The 9204-nt window shown below is 44.5% G+C and overlaps 1 pseudogene; it reads right to left on the bottom strand.

Annotated features, from left to right (window-relative positions):
• Positions 1-3909: 3909 nt before the first annotated feature.
• On the bottom strand, positions 3910-4915 carry LOC148110011 (large ribosomal subunit protein mL45 pseudogene; annotated as a pseudogene).
• Positions 4916-9204: the final 4289 nt, after the last annotated feature.

The raw sequence follows: 9204 nt of genomic DNA, 5'->3' as shown, positions 1-9204 counted from the left end.
GGTCACAGAACAAGGACCGTGAGGACAACAGCGGAGAAACTGACAAGCTATAATCTTTGCTGACAAACAAAATCCTAGAGAGGGTGCCCTTGCCTTCAAGTATCGACACTTAATTCCAATGAGCCTCAGAGGTGGAGAAATTGAGAAGTACTTACAACTATTGCAAAACAAATAGGAATAATGGGCTGTTTCCTTATCCTCTGACTCACTATAAATTTTTACCACCTCAACAAGAACGATATTCTGAATATTAAGGGGCTTTTATTTCATGGAGATGAGTTAAAACTTTCTGAAAATGTTATGAAAATATCCATTATTAAATTGTCATGAGTTTGAAATATATAGGATCAGCCTAAACTTAGTGTTCTGTCTTCTGAGTTGGTCCCCAGGATTCTCAACAACCAAAAACCGGATGGGGGCACTTGGATTTTATCCACACACATAAACAGATTTTTAAATATAGGCCACAAGAAGAGTCAGAGTAATAGATAAAAATGGTCTGTGGTCATCGAACTCTAAAGACATCTGCTTGTTATTAAAAGAACCATATGCCGCTGGAAACATTCTGTGGGAATCAAGTCCAGGACAACCAAAAGACCAGGTACAAAAGCAGATGAGAAGTAGCAAAAACTTTGGAAGAAAAGTAAAAGTTACAGATTTTTTTTTTCCAAGTGAAATCCTGGTGGAATAAATTTAGCACTATATTTTGAGAATGAAACCCCCGAGCAGAGTACGAAGACAAGGATTCCTGTGCATGGGAACAGAATCCACTAAATGCCTACAACACGCGTGATGATATAGTCAAGGCATCCTTGTAGAAGAGAAGAGGCTGATACATGCATGAACAAGTTGGGATGGAAGGCTCTAGATTGTGCAGAAGGAAGGAGGGCAAGAGGGAGAGAGGACTGAGGAGAAAGAAGAAATAGGGAGGAAGGGAGGGCAGGGGAAGGAGGGAAGACAGAAGGAAGGAAACAGGGAAGAAAGAGTAAGGACTAGGGGAAAGAGCAGGATCCGTTTTTGCAAACAGTGAAAGAAAATTTGCAAATTTTCTACACAGAAAATTCAGGAGGCTCTGTATGTTCATGTTATTCAAGTGGCCCTTGGGCTCTCTGATCACTAGAAACTGACAAGAGCCCAAGTGATTGTTTCAGGCAAGGCTTTCCCGGGGCTTGTGCTGGAGCCGGGGGGAGGCCCAGGAAGAAAGGAACCCTCAGGTGAATGCCCCAGGCAGAGGTTGGAGGTCGGGGGGCGTTCGGTGAAGAAACTGAGGAGGGGAGGGTGACCCCTAAGCATGTAGGGACAGGGGTGTATTAGCACCTGCACACTTATCCATCATAATTCTTCACGCGCTGCATGTCTAATGGACATGTTACATCTCCACTGCTGGGTGTGATTTTCAGCATGATAATGAGGGGAAAAGTCTGAAAAGTCAGTGCCCGTCTACCGGTCCACCGGGATGTAGGCTGGTTTGGTCCGGTCTTCACAGGTCTTTGTCGTCAGTGTCCTCCTTTCAGTAAACATCCTCCCTCCCTCTGCATTCCTGCAAGATGTGCCACTCAAGGGCATAGAGTTTAAGCTTTTCTCTTTTTTCTTCTGGAAGAAGCCAAAGACTTTTTGTAGGATTTTGCCACCAGGGCTGAGGGGACCTGGGTCCCATCCCTGCTGTGTCTCACGAAGACCAAAAACAAGAAACCAGAAGGTTCAAATATTTGCTGAACCTAAAATCAATACCAAAATAAAAGTCACTTGCGTTCTTATACATAAATCACAATTAGAAAATGTAATTTTTAAAAGACACCGCTTAAATGATTTAATCTATGAGATACTTAGAAATAAATCTAGCAAAATATGTGCCAGAATTTCATTGACAAAAATACAACACTCAACGGAAGGACTTAAAACTTAAATATTTATGGACAATGAGGCTCAATATCTTAAAGATGTCACGTATTACCAAATTAATCTATAAATTAAATGAAATTCCAGTCAAAATTGAACAGGCTTTTCATGCAAGTTGACAAGCTGCTTCTTAAATTTATACATGGCAGCAACAAGCCAGTTACAGGGAAAAAGACAATTTTGAGGAAAAAGGACAAAGTAGGTGATTCATCAAATCATTATAAGGATACGATGCAGGGATAGTAATGAAGAAACTATGGTATTTGCAAAGAATAGACAATTAGAACAATGGAACAAAATAGCCCAGTTCTCCAGATATTTTGGTCACGTTAATGGCCTTCCTATGGAGGCCCATTCTAGTTTCTTCCTAATGTTTATCTGTATTTTCTAAGTTTTCATTGACGGACACATGTGGCTTCCATAATAGAATTAAATAAAGCTTTTTTATATAATGAATGACTTTTTTTGTAGATATGACAAGCATATACCAAATTTATTAGAAAAACAAAGACTTAAGATTCGTCAGAGAATTTTGGAAAATAAGAATGACGTTGGAAGGATACTCTATTTAGGCTAAAATGTCAAGGCTTACTACACAGTTAAGGGCACGTGGGATTGGTGAGAATTGATTCTGAACAGAAAAGAGAATCCAGAGATAGACCCACAAAAATATGTCAGACTGATTTTTAACAAAGGTGCAAAAACAATTCAATGGAGGAAGGATAGGTTTTTCAACAAATAGTTCTGGAACAATTAACCATCCTAGGGGAAAAAAGAACTTCAGCATTTAGGGTTTGATAAAGAGATTCTGGGCTTGACTGCAAACACATGAAAGAAGAAATGATATTGTGGGCTCCCCAAAACCTAAAACTTTGCTCTGAAAATGACCCTGTTACAGGGTAGAAAGACAAGTTATATGCTGGCAGGAAATAGTTGCAGACCCCCCCCCCCCAAGAAAGGACTTTACTAGACTATATCAAGGACTCTCAAAACTTAACAGTAAAAAAGGGGGAAAAAAGCCAATCCAATCTAAAAATGAGTGAAAGACATACATAGACATTTAACCAAATAGACACACAGTTGCAAATAAGCACATGGAAGATACTGAATATCATTGGCCACTAGGGAGCTGCAAATTAAAACCATAACGAGATAACTATGTACCTGTCAGACTGGCTCTAAAATAAAAATAGTGGGATTCTAAATTTTGGTAAAGATGGAGAGACACTGGACTGTTGTACATTGTTGGTCGAAATGTGAAATGATACAGTCACTTTGAAGTAGAGTTAGTCAAGCAGTTAAAAAACAAAAAAAAAAGAACAACTGAATGTGCATTCAGCATATGACCCAGCATCTTATTCCTAGGCATTTATGCCAGAAAAATAAAATCCTACAATCACAAAAAAAATATGTACCTGAATGCTCATGGAAGCTGTATTCATCAGAGTTCTCCAGAGAAACAGAACCAGCTGCATATAAATAGATAGATGGATGCATAGATGATAAACGGATAGGTAGATAGATACTGATCAGCTGACTGATTTTAAGGAATTGGCTCACTCCATTGTGGCATCTGGCAAATACAAAATCAGCAGGTCAGGCCGAGCAGGCTGAAGAACCAAGGAAGAATTGATTTTGCAGTGTGAGTTTGAAGGCAATCAGTCTAGAGGCAGAATTCCTCCTCTGTGGAAGGTCTCAGTGTTTTCTCTTAAGACTGTCAACTGATTGGATGAGGCCCACCCACACTATGAAGGGTAATCTGCTTTGCTCAAAGTGTACTGATTTCAGTGTTAATTACATCTAAACAAGTACCTTCACAGCAGCACCCAGACTCGTGTTTTGCTTTGTTGAAACATAAATGATTTTTTAGAAGATTTACATTCTCCTGTGAGATACAAATGCTGATTCAGTGAGTGAGTGGGTGAGGAAACACCACAAATGATACCATTTTTCATCAACTCTACTTACTTCTCCCAAGTCTGGGTTTCCTGGAAGTCACATCACTCACCATTAAGCCTGTCTTCCACTTCTGCCACTTGAAGGCTGTTCTATTTCCAGCCTGAAGCAGGAGAAATGTGCAGAACCCACTATTACTGTCCCACATCCTGAGGGTGTTTCATTGCAAACACTGATCCCTGACCTGTAGTTGGAAAGAGGCTGTGGTTCTTCTTCGTCCTCTCCCCAGTTCAAGCTGGGGGCCAAGGATCATTGCCACCTTGAAGATGGGCTGCTTACAGGGCACCCCTGAAGGGGAATCTTGCAATACGCTCTCCAGCTCTTCTAGGGGTTTATTGGGTCCTTTTCCAACACAATACAACTGTAGGACAAGCCTGGCCAGACCTTTCTGCCCATACGTCAACAGGCCAAACCAGCTACAGACGGCCACGGTCCACCGCGTATGCGTGCGAACGGGACCTGGCCATACGAGTTGTCCTGGTTCAGCAGACTTGAACAATGAACCTGAACCACTGGGCTGGCTCTAAAGATTCTTCCAGTGGATGGACTTGTATTTGATGTCCCAGACCACGTCTGGGAACAAGTTTTCAGTTACCAAAGTACGAAGCCAGTCAGAGTCTGAATTATTTAGATAAAGATGAGCCTCAGTGAAGATATCCTTGCTTTTTCAGGGAAGCCATTTGTTTTAAAGTTAGCCCCATATTCTTTTATCTTCCAGCTTGCAAACAGTGATGGCACATTTTTCTTCAATCACTCAGTTCGCTTTGTCAGCCTCTGATGGAGATGACGAGTGAGCATCACCCTCAGGGGAAACATGGGCATCAAGACACTAGCTGTAGAGACTGAGTGTACAGGATGGTTCAGACGTTCCGGAGGAATGACCAGTCCTGCCTTGGGGGGCATGTTCTATAACTTCCTTTCCTGACTTGTATTTGGATTCACAAGTAGGGGGTGTGGAACATTTCTTAGTTCTTACTGGAACCACAGCTATGGACTGAGTCACCAGAACTAGCTGCCAACACCACCACCCTAAGCCCTGGATAAGCAAGACCATCCCCATGGCATGGGAGTAACCACTGTGTTTGTGCAGAGGCCACGGGGATGGAGAAGAAGAGTGAGGGACTGGTGCAGGAAAAAAGCAGCAGATGCTGGAGCTAGCCTGGGTCTGGATCTAGGCTGGTGTTTGCTCAAACAGACAACAAACTGATACATACAATTAACCATGCCAGCAGCTTGTTTTGATAGCCCAAACTGGAAATGGCTCAAATGTCCTTCAACAGATTAATGACAAAGGAACCAGTACAACCATGCCGTGGAAAACTACTCGGCAGTAAAAAGGAACAAACGATTGACCTACCCAACAACATGAATGGATCTCAAAGCTATTATGCTGCATTTAAAAAAAGCCAATTTCAAAATGCACTGTATGCTTCCATTTACATAACTTTCTTAACATAACGAAATTGTGCCGATGTGGAACAGATTGGTGGCTACCAGGAGTTAGGAACAGGGACAGGAGCTGGGTACAGCTGTAAAGGGTTAGTAGGAAGGGGTCTTCCAGGGATGGAACGCATCTATATGTTATGACTGTGGTGGTGCCTACCCAAATCTACAGATGTGATAAAACTGCAGCGAGCTACACACACGCACACACACACACGTGCGCACGTGCACACACACACGTGCATACAAAATTGGTCAAGTCTGAATACTCTCAGTAGACCGCACCAATGCCACGTTCCTGGTTGTGATGTTGTGCTGGAATTACCCGAGATGTCACCGTGGGGGAAACCCGTGAGACCCTCCTTCTCATATTGTTTTTGCCGATTCCTGTGAATCTACCACCCTTTCAAATGTAAAAGTTTTTAAAAGCACATGGCTTGAAATGGTTTAGTCTTCCTATTCAAATAAATTAATCACTAATGTCTGTGACTTGATCACCATACACTGACTGTATTATATAGAATTGCTATGGGCAATTTTGTGCTCCTTTGTAGGACTCCATTGGCCTCTGGGTATTTCTCCACAACTAATCATGGGCAGCCCTACGTGCAGACACCAGAAAGAAGCTTCTTACCATAAATCTCTGTTCTGTAGGTGTCTCCCATTGCCTAAACTCACATAGCGTTAACCCTTCAGTAATTGTTACAACATCCAGAAGAGCACTGTTTAAAAGGCCCTGACCCGCCCCGCCCCCCCCCCCCCCCCCCGCCCCGCCTTGCAGAGCTAATGGCCCTGAGGAGGGTCATTGTGTGTCCTGAGATAGTAACTGAAGCCCTTTCTCATGGTTCAAAATATGTCTCCAAAATCCTCCTGATGCCTCTGGAAGGCGCTGACCCCGGTTTCCATGCCTCCAAAGTGAAACTCCTTCAGAGCTAGACGGAGCGTGGACATTCACAGGCAGCGCTTGTCGCCGACAGAGCAGAACAAAATCACGTGCGGCGCCTCCACCGCGGGACTAGTGCCTCACTGAGTCGGACAGCTCCGTGGTGGCCCGACCAGGAGTGTGGAGCAGGACTCCGGCCGCACTCACAGCCTTGTCGTCCTTATGCAGGCTCAGGGTCGCCTGGCATTCCCTGGCTCTGCCCAGTGCCTGCTTGTGGCTGCTCGTCTGCTGTGACCTCGCGGAGGCGGGTCCCCTCCCGGGTTCCCTGGGAGCGTCTCTTCCTGTACCCCAATTTCCTACTCCACTGAGGAGGCAGGCAGGGGATTTCCTTTGGCTGACATGGGGTTTGGCAGCCACCTAGGAGTGAACCTGGTCTTTGCTGGGCAACTGAGACGTTCAAACAGCAGGTACAGACAGAGGACGAGCCGGGAGACAAAGACTGTACAGATCTATCCTGCGAATGCAGGAACGGCGGCTAATACGGCTAAGCAGGGAGGGGCACAGTGTTTCCATTAGTAAAATTTTGACACCAAGGGGGCCAAGTGCCCAAGGCAGAGGCAAAAGGGAAGGTGATAAAAGGACCCACCAAAGATTAAATTATGATAAACCTCAGGATCAAGGTACTAGATTAATTTCAAACGGTGATAAAGGTTTGCAGAGTCCTGGATAGGTTTTCTGAGAATGTAAATTGATACGCACTGACATATCTTGTCTAGGTCTCTATGATTCCCCAGTTAAAGATCCCTGAGAGTAGGCTCGTAGGGTGTCTAGTTTGCTGCATGTACTAACCTTCAATAGAGATGGACCCTAATATCTACCCAGTACCTGGTCTGTGTTTGTCTACGTTTGCAAATTCTTCCAGTTTAATCCTCAGAGCCCTGCCATGAGTGTAGCTCATTACCTACATCTCTCAGATGTGCAAAGGCGCTCCGTTTTTGTGAAATGCTCAGGACTTACAGGCGTGAATGGGAGGCCCAGAGCTCCGGTACAGGTCTCTGTGTTTGCCCCTTGGACCATGTTCTCCCAGCAGCACCAACCAGTCTCTCAAATATTGATTCACTTAATTTTGTTTCAAATGTGTGTGAAATATGTATGTGTATAGGTGTTTTTACAAGTCAGGGGTAACCAAAAGTAAATCTTCAGTAGGGTCGCCTGGGTGGCTCAGTCGTTAAGCATCTGCCTTTGGCTCAGGTCACGACCTCAGGGTCTTGGGATCGAGTCCCAGGTCAGGCTCCCTGCTGAGCAGGGACATTCACAGGGACATTCACATTCTCCCTCTCTGTCTGCTGCTCCCCCTACTTGTGCACTCCCTCTTTTTCTCTCAAAAGTAAATAAATAAAATCTTAAAAAAAAAAAAAAAAGAAAGAAAGAAAGAGGAAATGTACTCCCCGGCACACATTGAAAGAGGTCAGACGGGTTCATGACGACAGTTCTGTCACAGAGTCTCTCGCGTGAAGCCAGGCTCACTGAACACGGGCAGTCCAGCTACAGTGACTGTGTGGAGAACGTAATTTGTCTGCAGTGTTCCCAACATAACAGATGACGGTATCAGTAGGAGGGAGAGACAAGAGGAGGATGGGATAAACTGAGAGCGGGAAAGGCAAGCAGGTGGACCCCGTGGGGGCTTCTGAGCAGCGTGGGGTCAGCGCAGCAGTGTCTGATTACAACACCACCTTGGCCACATCTCCCATCTGGCGGGAAAGCATTAGGGACTGTAGTGGAGACAACAGAGACACTTGGTGCAGACAGAAGTTACAAGCCCTGCTCCATGCAAAATTTGTACTTCCAGTCACCAGGCAATTCCAGAGGCATTTTTTTAAATGAAAGGATAATATAAAATAAAGCAAAATTACCTAATAGATCTTTTCCCATAGAGACAGGATCAGAATCAAAGTGTAATGTCAAATATGGGGTGAGCTGCATAGCTGCTGACCATGTTGGGCTCTCTCTGAGCTCTGCACGCCGGGAAAACGGGAATGGTCAGGAAATCCCACCACTCCCACCACCCCTTTGTATTCCACAAAACAACTTTTTGCAAAGAACCATCCTTCCATGTACGACTTATCTAGGACCCACGATGACCCCTCTGTATCTGTGAAAAGTACGGACCCTCCAAATCCTAATCCTTCATCTCCTAAAAGATTATACAGTGAACTCTTTGTCCCCACTGACCAATCTGGACAAAATGACCACGAACCTGACTTGACCAAACTGTAGTCTGGCTTCTCTCCCTCTCTGGGCCCCTGAACTCTTACCCACCCTTGAACTGCAGTAAGCACAGAGGACTTAGGAAGCACTAGACTGCACTGGACCACAGAACACCACCTCAGCGGCCTCTCCTGAGTACCCGCTGTCCCCAGAGGAGTTCTTTCTAGCCTGTTGACCCTTCCCTATGAAAGATGAGCCCGTCCACCCTGACCTCTGAAACTCCTGTAGGCTCCATCAGTGTTCGCCTGTTGCAAACACTCTTTCCCCGTCGTAATAGTCCCCCTTCCCCAACTGCAATAGTCTTTTCAAATCAGGTCCCTACTCACCTTCTGGATTTGTTTTCTATTTGACACTGCCTAAAGATAGAGTTTCTGATATATTTTAGAAGTATATTTCTCCTCAGTCATATTTGCTTTTATTTATGATTTCTTTTTTCTGGATTTTAAGTACTCATCCCTGAATCAGAAGCCACCTGGACAGAGGGGGCAAGCCCTCTGAGGGTATTAACAGCTTCCCACATACCTCGGGTTAAACCAGAAATGAATAGACAGGAGGGCTGTTCCCTATGCAAACACCTCCGGATAAGCAATTCTATTCTAAAATCTTGCTAGCTTCAGAATCTTCTTGCTGGTTTCTGGGGCCATTTAACTCACTTCCAGCTAATGCCTGGGGTGGTGGTGCATAACAAAGGAAAAAGAAAAAATAGATCGAACTAAAATATCCCATTAGAGCACAGCAAGTTAAAAGCCTGGCCA

The sequence above is a fragment of the Ursus americanus genome, chromosome 6 (assembly GCF_024610735.1).
Source record: "Ursus americanus isolate L20-20 chromosome 6, mUrsAme1.1.p, whole genome shotgun sequence".
Lineage (NCBI taxonomy): Eukaryota > Metazoa > Chordata > Mammalia > Carnivora > Ursidae > Ursus > Ursus americanus.
Note: the sequence above shows the minus strand (reverse complement) of the source record. Positions and strands in the feature narration are given on the sequence as shown.